This window comes from Centropristis striata, chromosome 4, assembly GCF_030273125.1.
Source record: "Centropristis striata isolate RG_2023a ecotype Rhode Island chromosome 4, C.striata_1.0, whole genome shotgun sequence".
NCBI classification, from domain to species: domain Eukaryota; kingdom Metazoa; phylum Chordata; class Actinopteri; order Perciformes; family Serranidae; genus Centropristis; species Centropristis striata.
In genome coordinates, this window is record NC_081520.1 from 21880702 (window position 1) to 21893366 (window position 12665).

Sequence of the window (12665 nt, forward strand, 5' to 3'; positions counted from 1 at the left end):
CATGCATTTTCACTCATATTCAATCCCTGTAGTGATTTATTGATTCATCATCATTAGTATCAAGGATTGGCTGAAATTGTTCTTCTCTCGCCGAAATAAGGCTGTTTTGGCCACCAGCAGTCATGTTTTAACACTGTAAGACCCAAATATCATTTTGACTCTTTTCTTGTGATTTCAGCTCATTTTCAGCAGGAAACATGCATTTTCACTCATATTCAATCCCTGTAGTGATTTATTTATTCATCATCATTAGTATCAAGGATTGACTGAAATTGTTCTTCTCTCGCTGAAATAAGGCTGTTTTGGCCACCAGCAGTCATGTTTGAACACTGTAAGTCCCAAATATAATATTGACTCTTTTCTTGTGATTTCAGCTCATTTTCAGCAGGAAACATGCATTTTGACTCATATTCAATCCCTTTAGTGATTTATTGATTCATCATCATTAGTATCAAGGATTGACTGAAATTTTTCTTCTCTCGCCGAAATAAGGCTGTTTTGCGCACAAGCAGTCATGTTTGAACAATGTAAGACCCAAATATAATATTGACTCTTTTCTTGTGATTTCAACTCATTTTCAGCAGGCAACTTGCATTTTCACTCATATTCAATCCCTGTAGTGATTTATTGATTCATCATCATTAGTATCAAGGATTGGCTGAAATTGTTCTTCTCTCGGCGAAATAAGGCTGTTTTGGCCACCAGCAGTCATGTTTTAACACTGTAAGACCCAAATATAATATTGACTCTTTTCTTGTGATTTCAACTCATTTTCAGCAGGCAACTTGCATTTTCACTCATATTCAATCCCTGTAGTGATTTATTGATTCATCATCATTAGTATCAAGGATTGGCTGAAATTGTTCTTCTCTCGGCGAAATAAGGCTGTTTTGGCCACCAGCAGTCATGTTTTAACACTGTAAGACCCAAGTATAATTTTTTCTCTTTTCTTGTGATTTCAACTCATTTTCAGCAGGCAACTTGCATTTTCACTCATATTCAATCCCTGTAGTGATTTATTGACTCATCATCATTAGTATCAAGGATTGGCTGAAATTGTTCTTCTCTCGGCGAAATAAGGCTGTTTTGGCCACCAGCAGTCATGTTTTAACACTGTAAAACCCAAGTATCATTTTTACTCTTTTCTTGTGATTTCAGCTCATTTTCAGCAGGAAACATGCATTTTCACTCATATTCAATCCCTGTAGTGATTTATTGATTCATCATCGTTAGTATCAAGGATTGGCTGAAATTGTTCTTCTCTCGCCGAAATAAGGCTGTTTTGGCCACCAGCAGTCATGTTTGAACACTGTAAGACCCAAATATAATATTGACTCTTTTCTTGTGATTTCAGCTCATTTTCAGCAGGAAACATGCATTTGGACTCATATTCAATCCCTGTAGTGATTTATTGATTCATCATCATTAGTATCAAGGATTGGCTGAAATTGTTCTTCTCTCGCTGAAATAAGGCTGTTTTGCGCACAAGCAGTCATGTTTTAACACTGTAAGACCCAATTATAATATTGACTCTTTTCTTGTGATTTCAACTAATTTTCAGCAGGCAACTTGCATTTTCACTCATATTCAATCCCTGTAGTGATTTATTGATTCATCATCATTAGTATCAAGGATTGGCTGAAATTGTTCTTCTCTCGCTGAAATAAGGCTGTTTTGCGCACAAGCAGTCATGTTTGAACACTGTAAGACCCAAATATAATATTGACTCTTTTCTTGTGATTTCAACTCATTTTCAGCAGGCAACATGCATTTTCACTCATATTCAATCCCTGTAGTGATTTATTTATTCATCATCATTAGTATCAAGGCTTGGCTGAAATTGTTCTTCTCTCGCCGAAATAAGGCTGTTTTGGCCACCAGCAGTCATGTTTTAACACTGTAAGACCCAAGTATCATTTTTACTCTTTTCTTGTGATTTCAGCTCATTTTCAGCAGGAAACATGCATTTGGACTCATATTCAATCCCTGTAGTGATTTATTGATTCATCATCATTAGTATCAAGGATTGACTGAAATTGTTCTTCTCTCGCCGAAATAAGGCTGTTTTGGCCACCTCCAGTCATGTTTGAACACTGTAAGACCCAAATATAATATTGACTCTTTTCTTGTGATTTCAACTCATTTTCAGCAGGCAACTTGCATTTTCACTCATATTCAATCCCTGTAGTGATTTATTGATTCATCATCATTAGTATCAAGGATTGGCTGAAATTGTTCTTCTCTCGGCGAAATAAGGCTGTTTTGGCCACCAGCAGTCATGTTTTAACACTGTAAGACCCAAGTATCATTTTTACTCTTTTCTTGTGATTTCAGCTCATTTTCAGCAGGAAACATGCATTTTCACTCATATTCAATCCCTGTAGTGATTTATTGATTCATCATCATTAGTATCAAGGATTGGCTGAAATTGTTCTTCTCTCGCCGAAATAAGGCTGTTTTGGCCACCAGCAGTCATGTTTTAACACTGTAAGACCCAAATATAATTTTGACTCTTTTCTTGTGATTTCAACTCATTTTCAGCAGGCAAATTGCATTTTCACTCATATTCAATCCCTGTAGTGATTTATTGATTCATCATCATTAGTATCAAGGATTGGCTGAAATTGTTCTTCTCTCGCCGAAATAAGGCTGTTTTGGCCACCAGCAGTCATGTTTTAACACTGTAAGACACAAATATAATATTGACTCTTTTCTTGTGATTTCAACTCATTTTCAGCAGGCAACATGCATTTTCACTCATATTCAATCCCTGTAGTGATTTATTTATTCATCATCATTAATATCAAGGATTGGCTGAAATTGTTCTTCTCTCGCCGAAATAAGGCTGTTTTGGCCACCAGCAGTCATGTTTGAACACTGTAAGACCCAAATATCATTTTTACTCTTTTCTTGTGATTTCAGCTCATTTTCAGCAGGAAACATGCATTTTCACTCATATTCAATCCCTGTAGTGATTTATTGATTCATCATCATTAGTATCAAGGATTGGCTGAAATTGTTCTTCTCTCGCTGAAATAAGGCTGTTTTGCGCACAAGCAGTCATGTTTGAACACTGTGAGACCCAAATATCATATTGACTCTTTTCTTGTGATTTCAACTCATTTTCAGCAGGCAACATGCATTTTCACTCATATTCAATCCCTGTAGTGATTTATTTATTCATCATCATTAGTATCAAGGATTGGCTGAAATTGTTCTTCTCTCGCCGAAATAAGGCTGTTTTGGCCACCAGCAGTCATGTTTTAACACTGTAAGACCCAAATATCATTTTTACTCTTTTCTTGTGATTTCAGCTCATTTTCAGCAGGAAACATGCATTTTCACTCATATTCAATCGCTGTAGTGATTTATTGATTCATCATCATTAGTATCAAGGATTGGCTGAAATTGTTCTTCTCTCGCCAAAATAAGGCTGTTTTGCGCACAAGCAGTCATGTTTGAACACTGTAAGACCCAAATATAATATTGACTCTTTTCTTGTGATTTCAACTCATTTTCAGCAGGCAACATGCATTTTCACTCATATTCAATCCCTGTAGTGATTTATTGATTCATCATCATTAGTATCAAGGATTGGCTGAAATTGTTCTTCTCTCGCCGAAATAAGGCTGTTTTGGCCACCAGCAGTCATGTTTTAACACTGTAAGACCCAAGTATCATTTTTACTCTTTTCTTGTGATTTCAGCTCATTTTCAGCAGGAAACATGCATTTTCACTCATATTCAATCCCTGTAGTGATTTCTTGATTCATCATCATTAGTATCAAGGATTGACTGAAATTGTTCTTCTCTCGCCGAAATAAGGCTGTTTTGGCCACCAGCAGTCATGTTTGAACACTGTAAGACCCAAATATAATATTGACTCTTTTCTTGTGATTTCAGCTCATTTTCAGCAGGAAACATGCATTTTGACTCATATTCAATCCCTGTAGTGATTTATTGATTCATCATCATTAGTATCAAGGATTGGCTGAAATTGTTCTTCTCTCGCCGAAATAAGGCTGTTTTGGCCACCAGCAGTCATGTTTGAACACTGTAAGACCCCACATATAATATTGACTCTTTTCTTGTGATTTCAACTCATTTTCTGCAGGCAACATGCATTTTCACTCATATTCAATCCCTGTAGTGATTTATTGATTCATCATCATTAGTATCAAGGATTGGCTGAAATTGTTCTTCTCTCGCTGAAATAAGGCTGTTTTGCGCACAAGCAGTCATGTTTGAACACTGTGAGACCCAAATATCATATTGACTCTTTTCTTGTGATTTCAACTCATTTTCAGCAGGCAACATGCATTTTCACTCATATTCAATCCCTGTAGTGATTTATTTATTCATCATCATTAGTATCAAGGATTGGCTGAAATTGTTCTTCTCTCGCCGAAATAAGGCTGTTTTGGCCACCAGCAGTCATGTTTTAACACTGTAAGACCCAAGTATCATTTTTACTCTTTTCTTGTGATTTCAGCTCATTTTCAGCAGGAAACATGCATTTTCACTCATATTCAATCGCTGTAGTGATTTATTGATTCATCATCATTAGTATCAAGGATTGGCTGAAATTGTTCTTCTCTCGCCAAAATAAGGCTGTTTTGCGCACAAGCAGTCATGTTTGAACACTGTAAGACCCAAATATAATATTGACTCTTTTCTTGTGATTTCAACTCATTTTCAGCAGGCAACATGCATTTTCACTCATATTCAATCCCTGTAGTGATTTATTGATTCATCATCATTAGTATCAAGGATTGGCTGAAATTGTTCTTCTCTCGCCGAAATAAGGCTGTTTTGGCCACCAGCAGTCATGTTTTAACACTGTAAGACCCAAGTATCATTTTTACTCTTTTCTTGTGATTTCAGCTCATTTTCAGCAGGAAACATGCATTTTCACTCATATTCAATCCCTGTAGTGATTTCTTGATTCATCATCATTAGTATCAAGGATTGACTGAAATTGTTCTTCTCTCGCCGAAATAAGGCTGTTTTGGCCACCAGCAGTCATGTTTGAACACTGTAAGACCCAAATATAATATTGACTCTTTTCTTGTGATTTCAGCTCATTTTCAGCAGGAAACATGCATTTTGACTCATATTCAATCCCTGTAGTGATTTATTGATTCATCATCATTAGTATCAAGGATTGGCTGAAATTGTTCTTCTCTCGCCGAAATAAGGCTGTTTTGGCCACCAGCAGTCATGTTTGAACACTGTAAGACCCACATATAATATTGACTCTTTTCTTGTGATTTCAACTCATTTTCTGCAGGCAACATGCATTTTCACTCATATTCAATCCCTGTAGTGATTTATTGATTCATCATCATTAGTATCAAGGATTGGCTGAAATTGTTCTTCTCTCGCCGAAATAAGGCTGTTTTGGCCACCAGCAGTCATGTTTTAACACTGTAAGACCCAAGTATCATTTTTACTCTTTTCTTGTGATTTCAGCTCATTTTCAGCAGGAAACATGCATTTTCACTCATATTCAATCCCTGTAGTGATTTATTGATTCATCATCATTAGTATCAAGGATTGGCTGAAATTGTTCTTCTCTCGGCGAAATAAGGCTGTTTTGGCCACCAGCAGTCATGTTTTAACACTGTAAGACCCAAATATAATATTGACTCTTTTCTTGTGATTTCAACTCATTTTCAGCAGGCAACATGCATTTTCACTCATATTCAATCCCTGTAGTGATTTATTTATTCATCATCATTAGTATCAAGGCTTGGCTGAAATTGTTCTTCTCTCGCCGAAATAAGGCTGTTTTGGCCACCAGCAGTCATGTTTTAACACTGTAAGACCCAAGTATCATTTTTACTCTTTTCTTGTGATTTCAGCTCATTTTCAGCAGGAAACATGCATTTGGACTCATATTCAATCCCTGTAGTGATTTATTGATTCATCATCATTAGTATCAAGGATTGACTGAAATTGTTCTTCTCTCGCCGAAATAAGGCTGTTTTGGCCACCTCCAGTCATGTTTGAACACTGTAAGACCCAAATATAATATTGACTCTTTTCTTGTGATTTCAACTCATTTTCAGCAGGCAACTTGCATTTTCACTCATATTCAATCCCTGTAGTGATTTATTGATTCATCATCATTAGTATCAAGGATTGGCTGAAATTGTTCTTCTCTCGCCGAAATAAGGCTGTTTTGCGCACAAGCAGTCATGTTTGAACACTGTAAGACCCACATATAATATTGACTCTTTTCTTGTGATTTCAACTCATTTTCTGCAGGCAACATGCATTTTCACTCATATTCAATCCCTGTAGTGATTTATTGATTCATCATCATTAGTATCAAGGATTGGCTGAAATTGTTCTTCTCTCGCCGAAATAAGGCTGTTTTGGCCACCAGCAGTCATGTTTTAACACTGTAAGACCCAAATATAATTTTGACTCTTTTCTTGTGATTTCAACTCATTTTCAGCAGGCAACTTGCATTTTCACTCATATTCAATCCCTGTAGTGATTTATTGATTCATCATCATTAGTATCAAGGATTGGCTGAAATTGTTCTTCTCTCGCCGAAATAAGGCTGTTTTGGCCACCAGCAGTCATGTTTTAACACTGTAAGACACAAATATAATATTGACTCTTTTCTTGTGATTTCAACTCATTTTCAGCAGGCAACATGCATTTTCACTCATATTCAATCCCTGTAGTGATTTATTTATTCATCATCATTAATATCAAGGATTGGCTGAAATTGTTCTTCTCTCGCCGAAATAAGGCTGTTTTGGCCACCAGCAGTCATGTTTTAACACTGTAAGACCCAAGTATCATTTTTACTCTTTTCTTGTGATTTCAGCTCATTTTCAGCAGGAAACATGCATTTTCACTCATATTCAATCCCTGTAGTGATTTATTGATTCATTATCATTAGTATCAAGGATTGGCTGAAATTGTTCTTCTCTCGCCGAAATATGGCTGTTTTGCGCACAAGCAGTCATGTTTGAACACTGTAAGACCCAAATATAATATTGACTCTTTTCTTGTGATTTCAGCTCATTTTCAGCAGGAAACATGCATTTTCACTCATATTCAGTCCCTGTAGTGATTTATTGATTCATCATCATTAGTATCAAGGATTGGCTGAAATTGTTCTTCTCTCGCCGAAATAAGGCTGTTTTGGCCACCAGCAGTCATGTTTTAACACTGTAAGACCCAAATATCATTTTGACTCTTTTCTTGTGATTTCAGCTCATTTTCAGCAGGAAACATGCATTTTCACTCATATTCAATCCCTGTAGTGATTTATTTATTTATTCATCATCATTAGTATCAAGGATTGACTGAAATTGTTCTTCTCTCGCTGAAATAAGGCTGTTTTGGCCACCAGCAGTCATGTTTGAACACTGTAAGTCCCAAATATAGTATTGACTCTTTTCTTGTGATTTCAGCTCATTTTCAGCAGGAAACATGCATTTTGACTCATATTCAATCCCTGTAGTGATTTATTGATTCATCATCATTAGTATCAAGGATTGACTGAAATTGTTCTTCTCTCGCCGAAATAAGGCTGTTTTGGCCACCAGCAGTCATGTTTGAACACTGTAAGACCCAAATATCATTTTTACTCTTTTCTTGTGATTTCAGCTCATTTTCAGCAGGAAACATGCATTTTCACTCATATTCAATCCCTGTAGTGATTTATTGATTCATCATCATTAGTATCAAGGATTGGCTGAAATTGTTCTTCTCTCGCTGAAATAAGGCTGTTTTGCGCACAAGCAGTCATGTTTGAACACTGTGAGACCCAAATATAATATTGACTCTTTTCTTGTGATTTCAACTCATTTTCAGCAGGCAACATGCATTTTCACTCATATTCAATCCCTGTAGTGATTTATTTATTCATCATCATTAGTATCAAGGATTGGCTGAAATTGTTCTTCTCTCGCCGAAATAAGGCTGTTTTGGCCACCAGCAGTCATGTTTTAACACTGTAAGACCCAAGTATCATTTTTACTCTTTTCTTGTGATTTCAGCTCATTTTCAGCAGGAAACATGCATTTTCACTCATATTCAATCGCTGTAGTGATTTATTGATTCATCATCATTAGTATCAAGGATTGGCTGAAATTGTTCTTCTCTCGCCAAAATAAGGCTGTTTTGCGCACAAGCAGTCATGTTTGAACACTGTAAGACCCAAATATAATATTGACTCTTTTCTTGTGATTTCAACTCATTTTCAGCAGGCAACATGCATTTTCACTCATATTCAATCCCTGTAGTGATTTATTGATTCATCATCATTAGTATCAAGGATTGGCTGAAATTGTTCTTCTCTCGCCGAAATAAGGCTGTTTTGGCCACCAGCAGTCATGTTTTAACACTGTAAGACCCAAGTATCATTTTTACTCTTTTCTTGTGATTTCAGCTCATTTTCAGCAGGAAACATGCATTTTCACTCATATTCAATCCCTGTAGTGATTTCTTGATTCATCATCATTAGTATCAAGGATTGACTGAAATTGTTCTTCTCTCGCCGAAATAAGGCTGTTTTGGCCACCAGCAGTCATGTTTGAACACTGTAAGACCCAAATATAATATTGACTCTTTTCTTGTGATTTCAGCTCATTTTCAGCAGGAAACATGCATTTTGACTCATATTCAATCCCTGTAGTGATTTATTGATTCATCATCATTAGTATCAAGGATTGGCTGAAATTGTTCTTCTCTCGCCGAAATAAGGCTGTTTTGCGCACAAGCAGTCATGTTTGAACACTGTAAGACCCACATATAATATTGACTCTTTTCTTGTGATTTCAACTCATTTTCTGCAGGCAACATGCATTTTCACTCATATTCAATCCCTGTAGTGATTTATTGATTCATCATCATTAGTATCAAGGATTGGCTGAAATTGTTCTTCTCTCGCCGAAATAAGGCTGTTTTGGCCACCAGCAGTCATGTTTTAACACTGTAAGACCCAAGTATCATTTTTACTCTTTTCTTGTGATTTCAGCTCATTTTCAGCAGGAAACATGCATTTTCACTCATATTCAATCCCTGTAGTGATTTATTGATTCATCATCATTAGTATCAAGGATTGGCTGAAATTGTTCTTCTCTCTGCGAAATAAGGCTGTTTTGGCCACCAGCAGTCATGTTTTAACACTGTAAGACCCAAGTATCATTTTTACTCTTTTCTTGTGATTTCAGCTCATTTTCAGCAGGAAACATGCATTTTCACTCATATTCAATCCCTGTAGTGATTTATTGATTCATCATCATTAGTATCAAGGATTGGCTGAAATTGTTCTTCTCTCGCCGAAATAAGGCTGTTTTGCGCACAAGCAGTCATGTTTGAACACTGTATGACCCAAATATAATATTTACTCTTTTCTTGTGATTTCAACTCATTTTCAGCAGGCAACATGCATTTTCACTCATATTCAATCCCTGTAGTGATTTATTGATTCATCATCATTAGTATCAAGGATTGGCTGAAATTGTTCTTCTCTCGCCGAAATAAGGCTGTTTTGGCCACCAGCAGTCATGTTTTAACACTGTAAGACCCAAGTATCATTTTTACTCTTTTCTTGTGATTTCAACTCATTTTCAGCAGGAAACATGCATTTTCACTCATATTCAATCCCTGTAGTGATTTATTGATTCATCATCATTAGTATCAAGGATTGGCTGAAATTGTTCTTCTCTCTCCGAAATAAGGCTGTTTTGGCCACCAGCAGTCATGTTTTAACACTGTAAGACCCAAGTATCATTTTTACTCTTTTCTTGTGATTTCAACTCATTTTCAGCAGGAAACATGCATTTTCACTCATATTCAATCCCTGTAGTGATTTATTGATTCATCATCATTAGTATCAAGGATTGGCTGAAATTGTTCTTCTCTCGCCGAAATAAGGCTGTTTTGGCCACCAGCAGTCATGTTTTAACACTATAAGACCCAAGTATCATTTTTACTCTTTTCTTGTGATTTCAACTCATTTTCAGCAGGAAACATGCATTTTCACTCATATTCAATCCCTGTAGTGATTTATTGATTCATCATCATTAGTATCAAGGATTGGCTGAAATTGTTCTTCTCTCGCCGAAATAAGGCTGTTTTGGCCACCAGCAGTCATGTTTTAACACTATAAGACCCAAGTATCATTTTTACTCTTTTCTTGTGATTTCAACTCATTTTCAGCAGGAAACATGCATTTTCACTCATATTCAATCCCTGTAGTGATTTATTGATTCATCATCATTAGTATCAAGGATTGGCTGAAATTGTTCTTCTCTCGCCGAAATAAGGCTGTTTTGCGCACAAGCAGTCATGTTTGAACACTGTAAGACCCAAATATAATATTGACTCTTTTCTCGTGATTTCAACTCATTTCAAGCAGGAAACATGCATTTTGACTCATATTCAATCCCTGTCGTGATTTATTGATTCATCATCATTAGTATCAATGATTGGCTTAAATTGTTCTTCTCTCGCCGAAATAAGGCTGTTTTGGCCACAAGCAGTCATGTTTTAACACTGTAAGACCCAAATATAATTTTGACTCTTTTCTTGTGATTTCAACTCATTTCAAGCAGGAAACATGCATTTTGACTCATATTCAATCCCTGTAGTGATTTATTGATTCATCATCATTAGTATCAATGATTGGCTTAAATTGTTCTTCTCTCGCCGAGATAACACTGTTTATTGACACAAGTGGTCATGTTTTAACACTGTTAAACCCAAATATCATTTTGACTCTTTTCATGTGATTTCAACATTTTTCTTCTCATTTTGGCAGTTTCTTGTGATTTCAACTGTCTTCAAGCAGGAAACATGCAGTTGGACTCACATTCAATCCCTGTAGTGATTTCTTGATTCATCATCATTAGTATTAATGATTGGCTTAAATTGTTCTTTTCTCCCCGAAATAACACTGTTTTTGACACAAGCGGTCATGTTTTAACACTGTAAAACCCAAATATCATTTTGACTCTTTTCATGTGATTTCAACATTTTTCTTTTCATTTTGGCAGTTTCTTGTGATTTCAACTGTTTTCAAGCAAGAAGCATGCAGTTGGACTCATATTCAATCCCTGTAGTGATTTCTTGATTCATCATCATTAGTATTAATGATTGGCTTAAATTGTTCTTCTCTCGCCGAGAGAAGAACAATTTTGCAATTTTGTAATTTTGAGTTTTGTAAGACCCAAATATCATTTTGACTCTTTTCTTGTGATTTCAACTCATTTCAAGCAGGAAACATGCATTTTGACTCATATTCAATCCTTGTAGTGATTTATTGATTCATCATCATTAGTATCAATGATTGGCTTAAATTGTTCTTCTCTCGCCGAGATAACACTGTTTTTGACACAAGTGGTCATGTTTTAACACTGTAAAACCCAAATATAGTTATCACGTTTTTTTATCACTATTTTCTTTTATAAAAAGTTCGCTTCCGGCAGCAGAGGAGTACAGACGTGTATTTGTGAGCTCTTATAAGATTAGCAGACTACAGCAGACTACAGCAGCAAGATGCCTCCCTTTTCCGCGGATGATTACCACAAACTGTTCCAGAAGATAGCAGTACTGGAAACAAAAATTCACCGGCTCGAAGTGAATGTGGAGGTAAATGGACAGAATGGGAATGAAACTACTCTGCCGATTTCCCTTAACAGTGAAAGGGAGCAGGCTAACGGAAAGCTAACTAGCACCACCAAGACGCAGCAGGAGCTGGGTGTAAATGGCAATAAACCAACAAGTCCTCCCTGGAACTCTCTTGGTGCAAAGCCAAAGCACTACAAATCACCTCCCTCAGTTTTGGGAAGACGGTTATCAGGCAGAACCCAGCACCTGGAGACTTACGATGACACCGAGTGGCCTGCACTACCATCATACAGGAATGTCGCTTCAACCCCAGTACCAAAGAGAAAGCAACCATGGACCAAGGTTACAACAAAAACGAAGAGCAAATTGCCCCAAGACACAGGAATTCTACGGAAGAACAGATTTGCTCCACTCTCCCAGAATCCTGACTCCCCGAAAGTGGGCTCATCTTCCAGCTCCAGAGAAAGGTATGAGGCTAATTCATATGCTAAAAGGCTACAGAAAGAGCTAACCACTGGGCCCCAAACTCTGATAGTGGGTGATGGAGCTTTGAATGAGATAAAACGCTCTTGCAGCAAGAACACCAAAGTACTCTGTTTTACCAACGACATGGTGTCTGATATCTCAAAGAAGATCCTGAACATTGCTGCTGAGCATCCAACAGCTAATGCTCTCATCATACACACAGGAGCCCTTGATGTTGTGAAGCAACAATCAGAGGTATTAAAGCAAGACTTCACTGATCTGATTAACAAAGTTCAATGTTTAAATACTGAGGTGTTTTTCAGTGGACCACTACCAGGAGTTCGGCAAGGGGATGAGAGATTCAGCAGGCTGATGATGCTAAACAGATGGCTCAAAGATATGTGTGCCGCCCAATCAATGAACTTTATTGACAATTTCAACATCTTTTGGGGACGCAGGCACCTCTTTAAGGCAGATGGATTTCGCCTTAACAAGGCAGGAGTGCAGTTGCTAAGCTCCAACATTTTTTATCATTTGCGTCACACACAAGCAGCCTGTGTCAAGGACATGCAAGACGTTCCCAAACAACGGATAAGACGT